Source organism: Narcine bancroftii, chromosome 5 (genome assembly GCF_036971445.1).
Source record: "Narcine bancroftii isolate sNarBan1 chromosome 5, sNarBan1.hap1, whole genome shotgun sequence".
NCBI classification, from domain to species: Eukaryota; Metazoa; Chordata; class Chondrichthyes; order Torpediniformes; family Narcinidae; genus Narcine; species Narcine bancroftii.
This window is the reverse complement of record NC_091473.1, coordinates 130,909,125-130,923,959: the sequence shown is the minus strand read 5'-3', so window position 1 is coordinate 130,923,959 and position 14,835 is coordinate 130,909,125. Positions and strand designations below refer to the sequence as shown.

The 14,835-nt window shown below is 39.5% G+C and overlaps 1 long non-coding RNA gene across 1 annotated transcript in view; it reads left to right on the top strand.

Annotated features, from left to right (window-relative positions):
* LOC138762805 (uncharacterized) overlaps positions 1–13,826 on the top strand; it is a 41,284-nt gene extending 27,458 nt beyond the window's left edge. The window contains exons 2-4 of the long non-coding RNA XR_011357159.1: positions 4,975–5,063; positions 7,347–7,541; positions 13,744–13,826. This is a non-coding gene — a long non-coding RNA (uncharacterized lncRNA). The remainder of the gene's footprint in view (positions 1–4,974; positions 5,064–7,346; positions 7,542–13,743) is intronic.
* Positions 13,827–14,835: the final 1,009 nt, after the last annotated feature.

Below are 14,835 nucleotides of genomic sequence, written 5' to 3'. Positions count from 1 at the left end.
GAAACAGTATTTTCTCAAAGCATGGATGTGGAGCACTAACTCTCTTTTTATACAGCCAACAATAGAACCACCCAGTCCCGTCATACATTTAGCCACATTTACTGCAGCCTCACAATTTCCTGGTTCTCTCCTTGCAATCCCATGAGTGAAGACATTTCTCATCTTGGTGTATTTGGGAAGAGCGGGTTTGTGAGCTGGAAGGGCCTGTTACAATGCTGTATCTCCAAATTAAATTAAATTAATATTTTAAAAATTTTAATTAAATCTTGTTGTGATCTGGAGGAACTTTGTAAGTTTTAGTGAATAAATGGAGGATCATTCATTTCAGCTCAGTGCACACACACTGGCAAAGCTTCCTTCCATGGCAAGTTAAAAACTATTCACAATCTCTTGCTCCAATTGGTTGCCCCAGACCCTACATTTATTGACAAACTTAAAAGCTATGTTTCTTATAGCATGACCTGTTGTACTTAAGATTGAGATAACTTGCCTGTCCAGTTCTCAAAACAAAGATTTTCATCTTGATAAATGCAACAATGTACAATGGTAAAGATTCTGCCAAAATGGATAATTTTTCCTTCAACTATATTCCTTCTTTCTTCTCTTCTGAGGGTTGAGGGCATGGTCTCTTCTACCACCATTCCTGCCCCAACAATCGGAGTGACAGATATGCTACTCCCCCAGTTCCTTTCTCCTATCCCTGTTGAGGACCATGTCTTCAAGAGCTTCTACCAAGGTATATGATTTCCAAGTCCAACAGTTTTCTCTGGAAGAAGTGTCTTAAATCCGGAGTCACAGTCTCAGAATAAGGGGCAGGCTGTTTAGAACTAAGGTGAGAAATGTCTTCACTCATGAAATTGCAAGGAGAGAACCAGGAGATTGTGAGGCTGCAGGAAATGTGGCTAAATGTATGATGGGACTGGGTTGTTCTATTGTTGGCTGTATAAAAAAAGAGTTAGTGCTCCACATCCATGCTTTGAGAAAATACTGTTTCTGTGAATGAATAAGTCCTGAGAACAGTGAGAGATGTGACTGACTTCTTGTGGTTTTTCTTTGCTTAACAGAGCATTCACAATACTGTGAAATAAAAGGCAAAATGGCAGAATTTTATTCTGACATGTTTTTAAGAACACTTGATAAGCCCACATCATGTTTACACATGATATGGGCTTATTCCTAGTTCAACAGCAGAGAGCAGATGCTGGGATATCTGTAATGGATTGTAAGATCAAGGAGTTGAGGCCTATGAAACTAGCACACACAAAGAGATGTGACATGGGGCAGATCAATCATGATCACCTAGGATGATGAGGGAGACTTCAATAGTCAGTAGTCTGTCCCTGCTCCTATTTTCGTATATTTCTATTGTCCCATTTAAGTTTATCATATTGCAAATTTATTTTCCATGGATTGTCACCTTGTCATGTTGGAGAAGCTGTGTGGTCCTGAAATCCCTAGAGTGATGCCGTCTGGATCTATCCTCCTGGAAGGTCCACACATGGCGGTAAGGTTGAGGGTGAGGTTCCTAACAAATAACAATCCAACCAAGACCTCAATGGGGGAACAGAAGAACAAAGTTACTTTGAACTCCACGACTTTGAAGACGGATGAAGGCTACAACAAATTCATCATCTCCAATCATCATGCCATCCATGTGATTGGAATTACTTGATTGATTTTTGAAGTATCATGTGCTTCTTGGAGTGGAACATTAAGAACACATTAAACAATTACACGCACAGGCATCTTTGCTCTGGAAAATGGAACAAAGTGCATCGTCCTAGATATCAAGGGAGAGCCATTGTAATGATAGAGTGCTACCACCAGGAGGAGTCAAAGACAGAGTGTGTAGTATCTGTGGAATGTTCCATCTTGGGAATACTGTAGCATCTTGGGTACATTCAAGATAAATGCTTCCACATGAGATCTGGCATGTGTATGTTGTGTCCTTAGTGCTGTTTACTTAGTTAATAAATCTATTTGTTGAATCTATGACTTTGAATTGGTGTACACACCAGGGTGAGAAATGTCTTCACTCATGAAATTGTGTTAGCTGAGGCATTATCCAGGGCAACAATGCAGAGTGAAGCACACAATGAGAGTTCCACAGAGCCCAATGTGAATCTCCACGTGAATCTGATCACTGAATCTCTTCCCACATCTGACATGAAATCCAAGCAGATTGCAGCTGAAACAGAAAAGGACACAGTTCGACTAAAGTCATTAAGAATCTGAATGAGGAATGGCCTAGAGGTGAATGTCAGTCATACTACAACATCAGAGCTGAGTTGAGTGTTGTCAATGGGCTTCTAATCTGACAGCAGAATTATCATTGCTCAACCACTGAGACAAAAGATGCTGAAAAGGCTGCGTGAGAGGCACCCTGGAATAGAAAGATGCAAGAGGAGGGCACAAACTGCAGTTTATAGGCCAGGGATAAATGCTAACATTGACAGGATGGTCTCAAGCTGTGAGACCTGTTTGAAACACCATGCAAAGCAGACAAAGGAACCCATGATCATAACCAATTTACCAGCAGATCCATGGCAGAAAGATAGGACGAATGATTTGCTGGTTATTGATGATCTTTTGAGCTATCTGGAGATTGTGCTGCTTCCAAGCATGTCTGGTACTTATGTGATCAGATATATGAAATCGATCATTGCAAGACATGAATTCCTCAAATTGTCTACAGTGACAATGGACCATCTGATATAACATATATAACATAACATAACAATTACACCACGGAAACAGGCCACTAGTCCACACCAAACTAAACATCCCTCTCTAGTCCCACCTCCCTGCACAATGCCCATAACCCTCCATCTTCTTCTCATCCATATACCTGTCCAACCTTTTCTTAAATAATACAATTGACTCCGCCGCCACTATTTCTCCCAGAAGATCATTCCACACGGCTACCACTCTCTGAGTAAAGAAGTTCCCCCTCATGTTACCTCTAAACCTCTGCCCCTTAATTCTTAACTCATGTCCTCTTGTTTTAATCTTTCCTCCTCTTAACGGAAATAGTCTATCCACATCCACTCTGTCTATCCCTTTCATAATCTTAAATACTTCCATCAAATCCCCTCTCAACCTTCTACGCTCCAAAGAATAAAGACCTAATCTGTCCAATCTCTCCCTATACTCTAGGTGCTTAAACCCAGGTAACATTCTGGTAAACCTTCTCTGCACTCTCTCCACTCTGTTTATATCCTTCCTATAATTAGGCGACCAGAACTGCACACAGAACTCCAAATTAGGCCGCACCAACGTCTTATACAATCTCAACATCACCTCCCAACTCCTATATTCCATGCAATGATTGATAAAGGCCAGCATACTAAAAGCCTTCTTCACCACCCTATTCACGTGAGTTTCTACCTTCAGGGAACGATGTACCGTTACTCCTAAATCTTTCTGCTCTTCTGTATTCATCAATGCTCTCCCATTTACCAGGTATGTCCTATTCTGATTCTTCTTACCAAAATGAAGCACCTCACACTTATCAGCATTAAATTCTATCTGCCATTTTTCAGCCCACTTTTCTAAGCAGCCCAAATCCCTCTGCAATCCTTGAAAACCTTCTTCGTTATCCACTATTGCACCTATCTTAGTATCGTCTGCATATTTACTAATCCAATTCACCACCCCATCATCTAGATCATTAATGTATATAACGAACAACAATGGGCCCAATACAGATCCTTGAGGCACACCACTGGTCACCGGCCTCCAACCTGACAGACAATTATCCACTACCACTCTCTAGCCTCTCCCTTTCAGCCAATGTTCAATCCATTTGACTATCTCAAAATTTATACCTAAAGACTGCACCTTCCTAACTAACCTTCCATGTGGTACCTTATCGAAGGCCTTACTGAAGTCCATATAGACAACATCCACTGCGCTACCCTCATCCACATTCCTAGTCACCTCTTCAAAAAATTCAATCAGATTGGTCAAACATGACCTTCCTCCCACAAATCCATCCCACAGTCAAACAGTAAAGCAGAGAAAGGAGTTCACATAGTTAAACAGATGCTCAAGAAAGCATTAGACAGTGGCTCAGATCCATATCTAGCTCTGTTGAGTAACAGAGCTTTATGACTTGAACATGGCATGTCAACCACTGATCTTCTGATAGAACATAGACTATGCACCACATTCCTTTTTCAGCAGACCCAAACAGGAATCGAGATGTTGAATGGAAACAAAAGCATCTGCAAGGGAGACAAAAGGCAAACTACGACAATCCAGCGAGAAGCTTAGTGCCACTCGAGATTCCAACACTTGGGACAAAAAGGCTACTGCTCTGGGAGAAGCAAATCCAAGATCCTACATTGTCAGAACTGAGGAGTAATCCAAGGAGCCTGATGAAAACATGAGAGATATTGCAGGAACAGATAAATGCAGAGGATTCAGCCTGCTCAGAAACAGAGGAAACACCACCTGTGCTAGACAGAAGTGGACCAGAAGATCCGACACAAGCACCTGTGTTAAGAAGATCCACATGAGTTGTCAAAGCACCTGACAGACTGAATTTATAAAAGGAAAAGAAGTGCAAACTTAAAAGGTTGTGCTGCTGATGTTCATGTTACATTTGTGTTGAACTTTAAAATTGAAAGAATACAGTATTAATGTGTCATGTTTGATTAAACATCTCAAGGAAAGGGGATGTAGTGATAGAGTGCTACCATCAGAAGGAGTCAGAGACAAAGTGTATAGTATCTGGGGAATGTTGCATCTTGGGAATCCTGTTGTATCTTGGGTAGATTAAAGATGGATGCTTCCACATGAGGTCTGACATGTGTATGTTCTGTCCTTAGTGCTGTTTGCTTAGATAATAAATCTAGTTGTTTTAAAAAGAAACCAAGTTTTATTGTAATAAAAGAAACATCACAGCCACAATGATGACAATAATTGCAAATCTGTAATTCTCTTGACATTCTCTTTCAAACTCCACATCAGGAAAGAGAATTAGATGCCACTGGGTTCAGGAACAGTTGCTACCTCTCCACCATCAGACACCTAAGCAACAGACTCAATCAAGGACTCAGGTAAGGGCTCTTATTTATTACTGAATAATTTTTCTGTATTGAACATTTAATATGTTTATATTTCTTTGTTTGTTTAAATTTCTATTTTGTATAGTTTCTTTCGTACAGTTTATATTTATCCACAAATAGAAGTTCTTCCTGGTCCGCAGGAAATATAATCTCAGTATTGTATATATCATGTAATTTACTCCAAAAGAAATTTGAATTTTGAAAATCTCAAGGTAAGATTTGCAACTGAAATTATGTTTAATCCCCTGTTATGGAGTTTAAATAATGGGATTGTAACTTTAAAAATGGATTTGAAAACAACATGGATCCCAAAGAGGAAAGGGAGAAAAAGAATGAATGACTTTTTGCTCTGGTCAGAGGGAGTGAAACACAAGTTGAAGTTACCGATTTGATTGTTTATAGTAGTAGTGTTACCTTAAAAGTAAGAATCTCTACCAAAAAGATACTGCAGTGATTGCAAAGTGAATTAGACGATCACTTGAAGTTGTACCACATTGGATCATTGATAGATTGTCCCCAGGGTAGACAAGCGCATACAGGAGTCAGATCATGGCACAAAAGGGTAAAGAGAAAGCTCAGAATACCCATATGTCCTTGGGTATTTTTAAACTCTGGCAAACATATTTCATCTGAGAATCATGAATTCCATTTTTGTTCATCATTTACTAAAAATCTGCAGTTAGACCTGTGCACAGCCAGAAATAATTCAATTACTTGATTTTCATAAACACTGGTCGATGAGCTGCAGACCAATCCTACAAGGGAAATCTTGGGGGTGAGGTTGTAGGGGGATGGTGGGAACAGATGGCCAAGCAGATGTAGGTGGAGAATCATAATGAACTTCTGAATAGGTGAGAGGGGTGGGATGAACAAAGACAATTTACTCCAAGTTTTGTTTGGAATGTCAATGAATCAGAGTTCTCCCAATTTTTCAGTTCTGGCCAGTGGCCTTTCTGAGCTTGTCCCATGTATTTGGCCCATATCCCTCCAAACATTCCCTATTCAAGAACCTGTCCATATGCCTTTTAAATATTTAAATTGTACCCTTCTCTACCACTCAATCTGGCAGTTCATTCCATATCCCCACCACTCTGCATGAAAACATTGATCTTCAGTTTCCCTTTAAATCTTTCCCCTCAAACCAACTAGCTTTAGACTACCCTGTCCTGGAAAAAAGACTGTGACTATTCATCTTTTCGAGGACCCTAATGATTTTATAAACATCTCTGAGGCCTCTCAATCAACTAAAGTGAAAAAAGTGAGCATTAAGGAATACATTTTGACAAATTTTACAGGTCAGACTGCCTTGGCAGAAGGAAATCATCAGTATATGGATTTCCCATTTTGTCAGGTCAAAATTAGATGGATTTTTGAAACAAGTGAAAATGTAAAACCTTGGATGATGTGGGGAACTATGGAATTACTTCTGGATGTATTGGGGTGGCATGTTTAGCATTGTAGTTAGATCAACACTGCTACAGCACCAGTGATCGGGTTCAGGGTTTGAATCCCACACTGTCTGTAAGGAGTTTGTATATTCCCCTTGTGTCTGTGTGGGTTTTTCTCAGGGTCTCCGGCTTTCTCCCACTGTTTGAAACGAACCATGGATTTTAGGTTAATTGGGAGGCACGGGCTTGTGGGCCGAAATGGCCTGTTACCCTACTGTTCGTCTACATTTTTAAAAATTACAAATTTATATTTAAAGAATTAAATTTAGCAAAGCCAGTGCAGAAGGGTTGGATGGCTTCCTTCTGTACACTTCACTGATTCCTTTGCCACAGAAGTGTCTGAGAACTCCAGCAGCCATCACTTTCTAGGTTGAATTTAGACAAATTACATGCTGTATTGGCTTGATGTTGACATTGCCCAAAATTTGCCCAGGAATGGAATGACCCATATATTGGGAGAGATCTTCTCCTCCTATCCAGTTTTTAATTCTGGGATTGATTCGTGGTTCCCAGCTTAAGTCCCTACACCCAGCATTGACATGGCTTTAAACTGGTGGGGATGTTCTACCTGCTGCTGACTGCCCGTGATGAGTAATGTGGATCTGAAGACAGCAGCTCCATTCAACTGAATGGAGAGGTGTCAACTGTGAGGAGAAAGGTAACAGGAAATTACCTTCCATTTAATTCAGTCCCAGTAATTGTGTGTGTGTTAGTCTTCTCCATTAAAGAAATATGAAATATTAATGTTTATTTTTGTAGGACAATTTTATATTTTAAACCAAATCCCAAGTAACTTTGAATGTTTGTGAATTCACAAATTTTACAGAAACATTGATGCCTTTAACAATGATTAAGTTGGGGCAGGACTTCTTGCAATTTTGGTGACATGACTCATTCAGCTGCCCTACACTGTACTGATAAATGTTGGGAATTGAGTTCCCAATGGAATTCTGTGCCTGGGGCCTCACTGGACAAAACACCATAAATCAAGGGCTGGCAAGCAACAGACTTGGGACAACAGGTGATTTCTCCCTTCATATATAAATATCTATTTTTTCATACCTATCTTCCAAATAGACCAACAAGGACAGTGGCACGGTTGATCGCGGTTACAGTATCAGCGATCAGGACCGGACCTAGGTTCACACTCTCCCCACGACTGTGTGGGTCTTCTCTGACAGATCGGGTTTCCTCATACTATTCGAAAACTACAAGGGGTTGGAGATTAATCGGGAGTAAATTGGGCAGAATAAACTCATGGGCCAAAATGGCCTGTTAGTGTGTGCATGTCTAAATTTAATGAAAAGATTCTCCTGATGAATTCTTCTAACTCCACTAAACAAATTCCAGATCCATAGTTCCATCTCCATTGAACACCCCTCTTCTCAAGTCTCTTTCTCTTGCAATTGCAAGTAACAGAACATTCACCCTTCGCCTGTTAGCGTGTGCATGTCTAAATTTAATGAAAAGATTCTCCTGATGAATTCTTCTAACTCCACTAAACAAATTCCAGATCCATAGTTCCATCTCCATTGAACACCCCTCTTCTCAAGTCTCTTTCTCTTGCAATTGCAAGTAACAGAACATTCACCCTTCGCCTGTTAGCGTGTGCATGTCTAAATTTAATGAAAAGATTCTCCTGATGAATTCTTCTAACTCCACTAAACAAATTCCAGATCCATAGTTCCATCTCCATTGAACACCCCTCTTCTCAAGTCTCTTTCTCTTGCAATTGCAAGTAACAGAACATTCACCCTTCGCCTGTTAGCGTGTGCATGTCTAAATTTAATGAAAAGATTCTCCTGATGAATTCTTCTAACTCCACTAAACAAATTCCAGATCCATAGTTCCATCTCCATTGAACACCCCTCTTCTCAAGTCTCTTTCTCTTGCAATTGCAAGTAACAGAACATTCACCCTTTCGCACTACCTTCCCACTATATAGGGAGCCAGACACTCTAGGCTATGCAGCATGTTATCTGTAATTTGCATAGCATGCTCACAATGTGGGCTCATTGAAATTAGAGAGACCAAACACAGCCCAGGGCATCACAAGCAAAACTCTCCCGCCATTGAGAAAATCTACATGAAACACTGCCATCAGAGAGCAGCCACAATCATAAAGGACCCACGCCACCCCTGAGGCGGACATGCTCTGTTCTCACTGCTGCAATAAGGAAAGAGCTATAGGTGCCACAAGATGCTCACCACCAGGTTCAGGAACACTTATTACCTCTCCACCATCAGACTCCTAAATAACAGACTCAATCAGGGACTCAGTTAAGGACTCTTACTCATCTTATGAGTCAACATCCTGGGGTCCATAGGCTGGGTGCGTCCATCGTGATTCCTTTGAATATGTGTGAATCTTCAGTTGCTGCACACGTGGTGGTTCATAGATTGGAGTTCTGTGGGTGCATTTGTGCAGGTTAAGGGAGCAAATTCAATATTGTTAGGGTATGCACCAGCTTAACACCAACCTGCAAACCATTGTGCCTATACCAACCGAAGACTTGCGGATGTGCACAGGAATCAAGCTGGCCATACCCAGCCTCCAGACCCCAGGACACCATCTAACAAGGTAAGCCTGGACCAGAATGTGGAAATATTCGCCAAGATTGATTGATAAATTCAGGAAGCTTTAAGTTATCATCAAATCTACAATGAAAAAGATTTAATTAAAAAGTTTGCTCTAAGACCTTGGAACTCCATACGTACAGGCAAAATTCTGACCTGCGTCCATTTTGAGATATGACTGATCCTTCGGTCCCAATTACAATCGTAAGTTGGGAAGTAGCTGCACTCTGACAATAAATCTGAGCTTTGAATCAGGGTAAATAAATTACTAAAGAAAATTTCAGTTTTGATTCCTGGTGCCAACTTGAGCTGTCAATAAATTTGAACTTTTTTCCAACTTTGAGATCATTTTCCCCCCTCTCTCTGTCTCTATAATTTATGCCAGATCTTTGTTTCTTTTTATTCTGACCTCTTTAACTCTTAAATTGTAATCTTGACAACTTTGGTCTGCACTTCATTCCCTCCAGCTCCCTGCCTCTTTTCAATGTTTTCTTTCCCCTCACTCCTCCAATTGTGATGAAGGGTCCTCGGTCTGAAACCTCAGCTCTGCATCCCTCCCCCATTCATGCTGACTCCCTTGCTAATCTCCTCAAGCATGTTTTAGCTTTGCAGCATCTGCAGTTTTTTTTTTGCTTCAGTCACACAATTTCTCATTTCTGACTGAAGTCTAATCAGATTTTACAAAAAACAAATAAGTATTTCTCAGCCCTGTAATGGGTTACAAAAAAAGTTTAATATCATTTCATCATATCAGTAAAATTAATATTTGCCTTCTGTACATTATCTGAATAAATAATTAATTGAGGTTGTGGGGGAGGGCATAGATTTAGATGCGAGTTTCCAACCCTGTTCATGTCAAAAACCTATCAATTTTCTTGCTAAGATGAGCCATCTGGGCATGTCTCAGATGTTATTGCTTGTCTTTCCCCCCCCCCTTTTTTAAATTAATCTCTAGGAAATGACAGGCTTCTTTCTAGACCCCCTGCATTCTCCTCTGCTAACAACTTCCATTCACTGAAGTATTGGGTAGTGTAAGTTGGAGAGTGTCATCCAATGTGACAACAACATATTTCAGATCTCAAGGCAATAAGGAGAAGTAATAGTGAGCCAGAATCCTTGTATGCACATTAAAAGGGCCAAGAGCGAGAGGAAAGTATAGAGTGAAACCACATAAAATAATTGGAGTGATCTCTGTGCGTCAGCAGTGCTCAGAATTTCTATCAAGCTATAAACAAAGCTGTTCGGAATATCCTGACCCAGGTTTTCTGTCATTAAATGATACATCAGTGCAGAGTTGTATTTCCACTAGGTGCTGCTATTTCACAAATTAAAATCTACAGATATTGTTTAGAGTACATTAAGGATGTCTAACCAGAGACTACACAATTATATGAATCAATGTGTTCAAGATTCTGTTCCAAATAATAAAATACTTCTGGTTTGAACAGTTCTGACTGGATCTCACAGGAATTCTGAATAGACACATCAATGATCTCTTTTCCCTTGTTTCCATATTCTTTTCCAAAAAGTGGAGACTGTAAGAATGGAAATAGGCTTTGATTACACTCATAGATGTTGCAAGCATTTTTGCCTAGTTTAATTCAATTTAACAAAAAATGCTTTCATTTAAAGATCAATGCCTTAACTGTTCAAAGAAATCTTTAAAAAATTCCTTGAAGTGCCACAAAATCTGTAACCGTTACAAATGCCGCTACAGCCACAGTGTCCTAGAATCACAGAGTTACAACAAAACAGCATGAAAAAAATCATTTGGGCCAATTCATCAGTGCTGACCAAGATGCCTTACTGAGGCAGTCCCAGCTGTTCCATATCCCTCTACGCCTTTCTTATTCATAAACCTGTCCAAATATCTTTTAAATGTTCTTTACCATTTCCACCGTATCCTGGAAGATTGTGGTTCCAGTCCAACGCATCCCTCAACCATGTTTCTACTTTACTATAGTATCGCAATCCCATGCCCTGAGCTCATCTGCCTTACCTGTCAGGTACCTTGATTGCTCTTTCATCTATCAGACCTTTCCCATTACCTGACCTGCCTACTTTAACATTAATGATTGGATCAACTTTTTCTTCTGCCTCATTAATATTTTGGTCCCATCCCCCTACTAAACCTATTTAAATCCTTCCTAGGTATCTTCCTGCTTGGATATTTGTTCCCCTTCAGTTCAGGTGCAACCCACTGCTGTTGTGAAGGTCACCTCTGTCCCAGAGGAAATCACAATGGTCCAAGACCCTTCTTCCTGAGCCACACATTTGTCTGCTATATCCTTCTATTCATACCTACCCTCACCAGCAGTACTGTAGCTTGATGAACTAATGCTATGGCATTATAAATGAACTAGAAGCCCAAAGCACACGAGCCCAAATCTGGATTAAAGATTAAACAGTTGATTGCCATTAAACCTCAATTAAATTTTGTGACCTTCTTACTTCATTAGTAATGATGGTATAGACAGAGGGGGCTTTAACTTTTGTTTAATCAAATTGCTGGTCATTAATTTACCCTGTTCCTTTTCTCATTGCCATTGACTCGACAACATGTGCTCTATTAAACAGCAAGCATTTCTCCGTTATAATAAACATGTAGGTCACTACAAGCAACAATGATCCTGGAGAATCTTATCAATTTGTATCAGATCCACAAGATTTGTAAGTTACCAGAAGCAAAACTTGGCTATAATTTAACCTGTCCTGGCTGGTGCAAGTCCTCAGTACATCCATTACTCTGGAGGCTGAAGATTTTGCTTCCTGAACACCATTAGGGTACATTTTCGGTATTTTGGGATGCTGAACAGAAAACTCACCTTAACATTTTCATATCTCATGCAGTTTGTTTAGTTCAAACCTATTTTTTTTGTGATTTCCTGTCATGCTTTAAGTCTACTTCAAGCATGCAAAACCATGAAATGCAATAGATCATTGAAAATCCATTTTTTACAATAGCACTTGGACGTCTTCCCTGCTGATCTGGGTGTAGTCGGACATGAGCAAATGGTGAAAGGTTTCACCAGGACATTGCAACCATGGAAAAGCGGTATCAGGGCAACTGGAATTCATCAGTGCTGGCCGACTATTGTTGGACACTGACACAAGAGGCATCAGATGCTGAGTAGAAAAGAAAACCAGCAGCAAAGCATTTTAAGGTTATTTGAACTAACGCAATGTGTCAGCGTCATTGTGCTAAATTCAATGAAAGTTAATTTAATGTCTCTCCAATTTCCTGCGTGATACAGCAAATCTGATATTATCTTTGTGTTCAGATTGAAGTTGTCTATCATAATTCACCATTTCTTTTCAGGAAGCAAACCTTTTTGAAAAAAATTTGTTGTCCAGTGTTATTTGATAGCTCCAAGGAACATGACATTCATTGCCCTCCCTTCATCTGACAGACTATCCATGTCCCATGCAGCTTTTGCAGTTGACACTTGGTTGTCAACTGATTCAAAGACCATGTTTTTCCAAGACTTTTCAAAATCATCCCTGACTTTATGTGCAGGCTCCTGCTGAGTCACCACAGGGAACCTGACCTATATCTACAAGTGTGCTTGCGCAAAAGCATTAAGCACATCACGTAACTCTTTATTAGATCAAGTTTTACATTACCCTCCTGATAAAATGCTAGTGTCAACAATGGAAAGATTCTGCGATCAGCAGTACTTGGCAGCTTCCTTTCTGCGTTTCTTGGGCACAATGTACTGAACTATTTGAACTAAATGTTCATCAGAAGATATGCAAGTAACTTATGAACAGAGAATACTTGAATAGCATATCATCATACCAGAAGTATAACTTAAACCTGTTCTAGTTTCACTTGTAGCTGTCATGTCCTCCATTGTATGACACTTGTTCATCCCACCTTTCTATCCACCCATAAACATTAGATGATATTTGTAATGGAACACAGCAGCTGAATAGAAGAGATGCCATCGAAGGCGAGGACTTCCAGGAAAATTAAAATGCATATAATGGCAATTTGAAGCTAAGATTTGGATGCTTTGACACTTTCCAACTTACAGACATGATTTTACATGGTTGTAACATCCCGGTGAAACCTTTCACTATGTTCCTCGCTGACTGCATCAAGATCATGCAGGAAATGAATTTTCAGTGACAAGCTGCACTTCATGGCTTTGTCTGCTTGAAGTCAACGTAAAATATGACAGGAAATCAAAAATATGCGTAATATCTGAAAAATGCGAGAGGAAAATTTTAAAGTGATTTTCATAACCAGTAGCCATAAAATACACCCAAAGTGTTCAGGATGCAAAATCTTTGTTGTCCAATATAATTAATTTGGGCTGACAAAATCTTCCCTCTCTGATGAGTTTCTCACCTGGTTTCCCCGGCTACTGCACCTATTTCTCCAACAACTTATTCACACAGAGCAGAAGAGCCCAAATATCTGATAAGATGAGCAGTAAATGTTTAATTGGAGTAGGGGAAAGGGGAACAAAACTAACCAGAAACTCAGACCCCACCTTCAAACCACATGAATTGTAAAGCTTAAGATTCAGACAGGAACTGGATTCTGGGTAGAATTTCTGACCCATCCGACTAAGATCACATTAGATTGCAAATGATGTAATTGAACCTCGAGCTGATTTTATTTTTCTTCCCCCCTCCAGCATTGTGCCACTTTCCAAGAAATACAGTAAGGCCAATAATCTGCAAGTTCTCTGCTGGAAAGTCTCAATGATCAGTCTGTCCTGCTCCTTCTCAATGAATTAAATTTGGTTTCCAGTTGTCCTTATTCAGTTTTAGCAAGGGCTGGGTGTTAAAGACTAGCTTTGAGAAATTATTGGTGGATGTTTGCCAGAATGGAAATGGGGATCCACAAATTTGGTGGCAGTGTCCAGTGGAATCTAATAAATTGTTGGCGTGTAAATGAACTTCAATAAATTGGCTACCAAGTAAGGTGAGTTTTTACAAATGGCTTGGTGTGTAAATAAATGTTAATAAATTAGATGGAATATAAAGTGGCAGGTGATTTATTAATGCCCTTTATCCAAATATAATAAAAATCTTGTTCAAATTTCAGAAGAACAGAGAATCTCGCAATATACCATTTTTATTTCATCACTTTTATCTGTATAATATTCAAGCACAGTAACTAGTAATATCAAAGAAAAAGATATATTAAATGTGATGCTTAGCTCAGATTAAAACTGCTGTGTAAATGTTATCTCTAATTCCAGCTAAATGCATCACAGAGCTTGCAGCAAAATGTAATTTCTGGGTCATAAAAGGTCAGCACTTTGCTGGGTTGCATTTGTGTAAGTCTCAGAATTAATGACTTGAGACTAAATGGGAAAATTGATAACTGGATTGAAGCCAAAGGTTATTCAGTTTCATAAATTCTATGACAATATATCTTATTGTTTAAAATGCAGAAACAATTTTCCAATTCAGTGTAGGAATGAACTTCCGACTACATTTAAAAATAATCCCATGACTATCTTGTCCTCAACAATTAACTAACCGTGCATAATGTCAGAAATATTTAGAGCCTATTGGGTTCTGCACTCTTTTCCAAAATTGGTTATTAATCATCGGCGCTTGTATGGCTCTGGCTATTTTGTTTTTGAGCTCCGGAGCAGTCATTACAGGAACTGATCTAGAGACCATAGATGAGATTTGCTGGTAACTTCACCTATTGCAATGTTGCAATCAAAAGGAGCAAGGGTACTCTTTATTTTGTTTTATTAATAAGGTGAGTT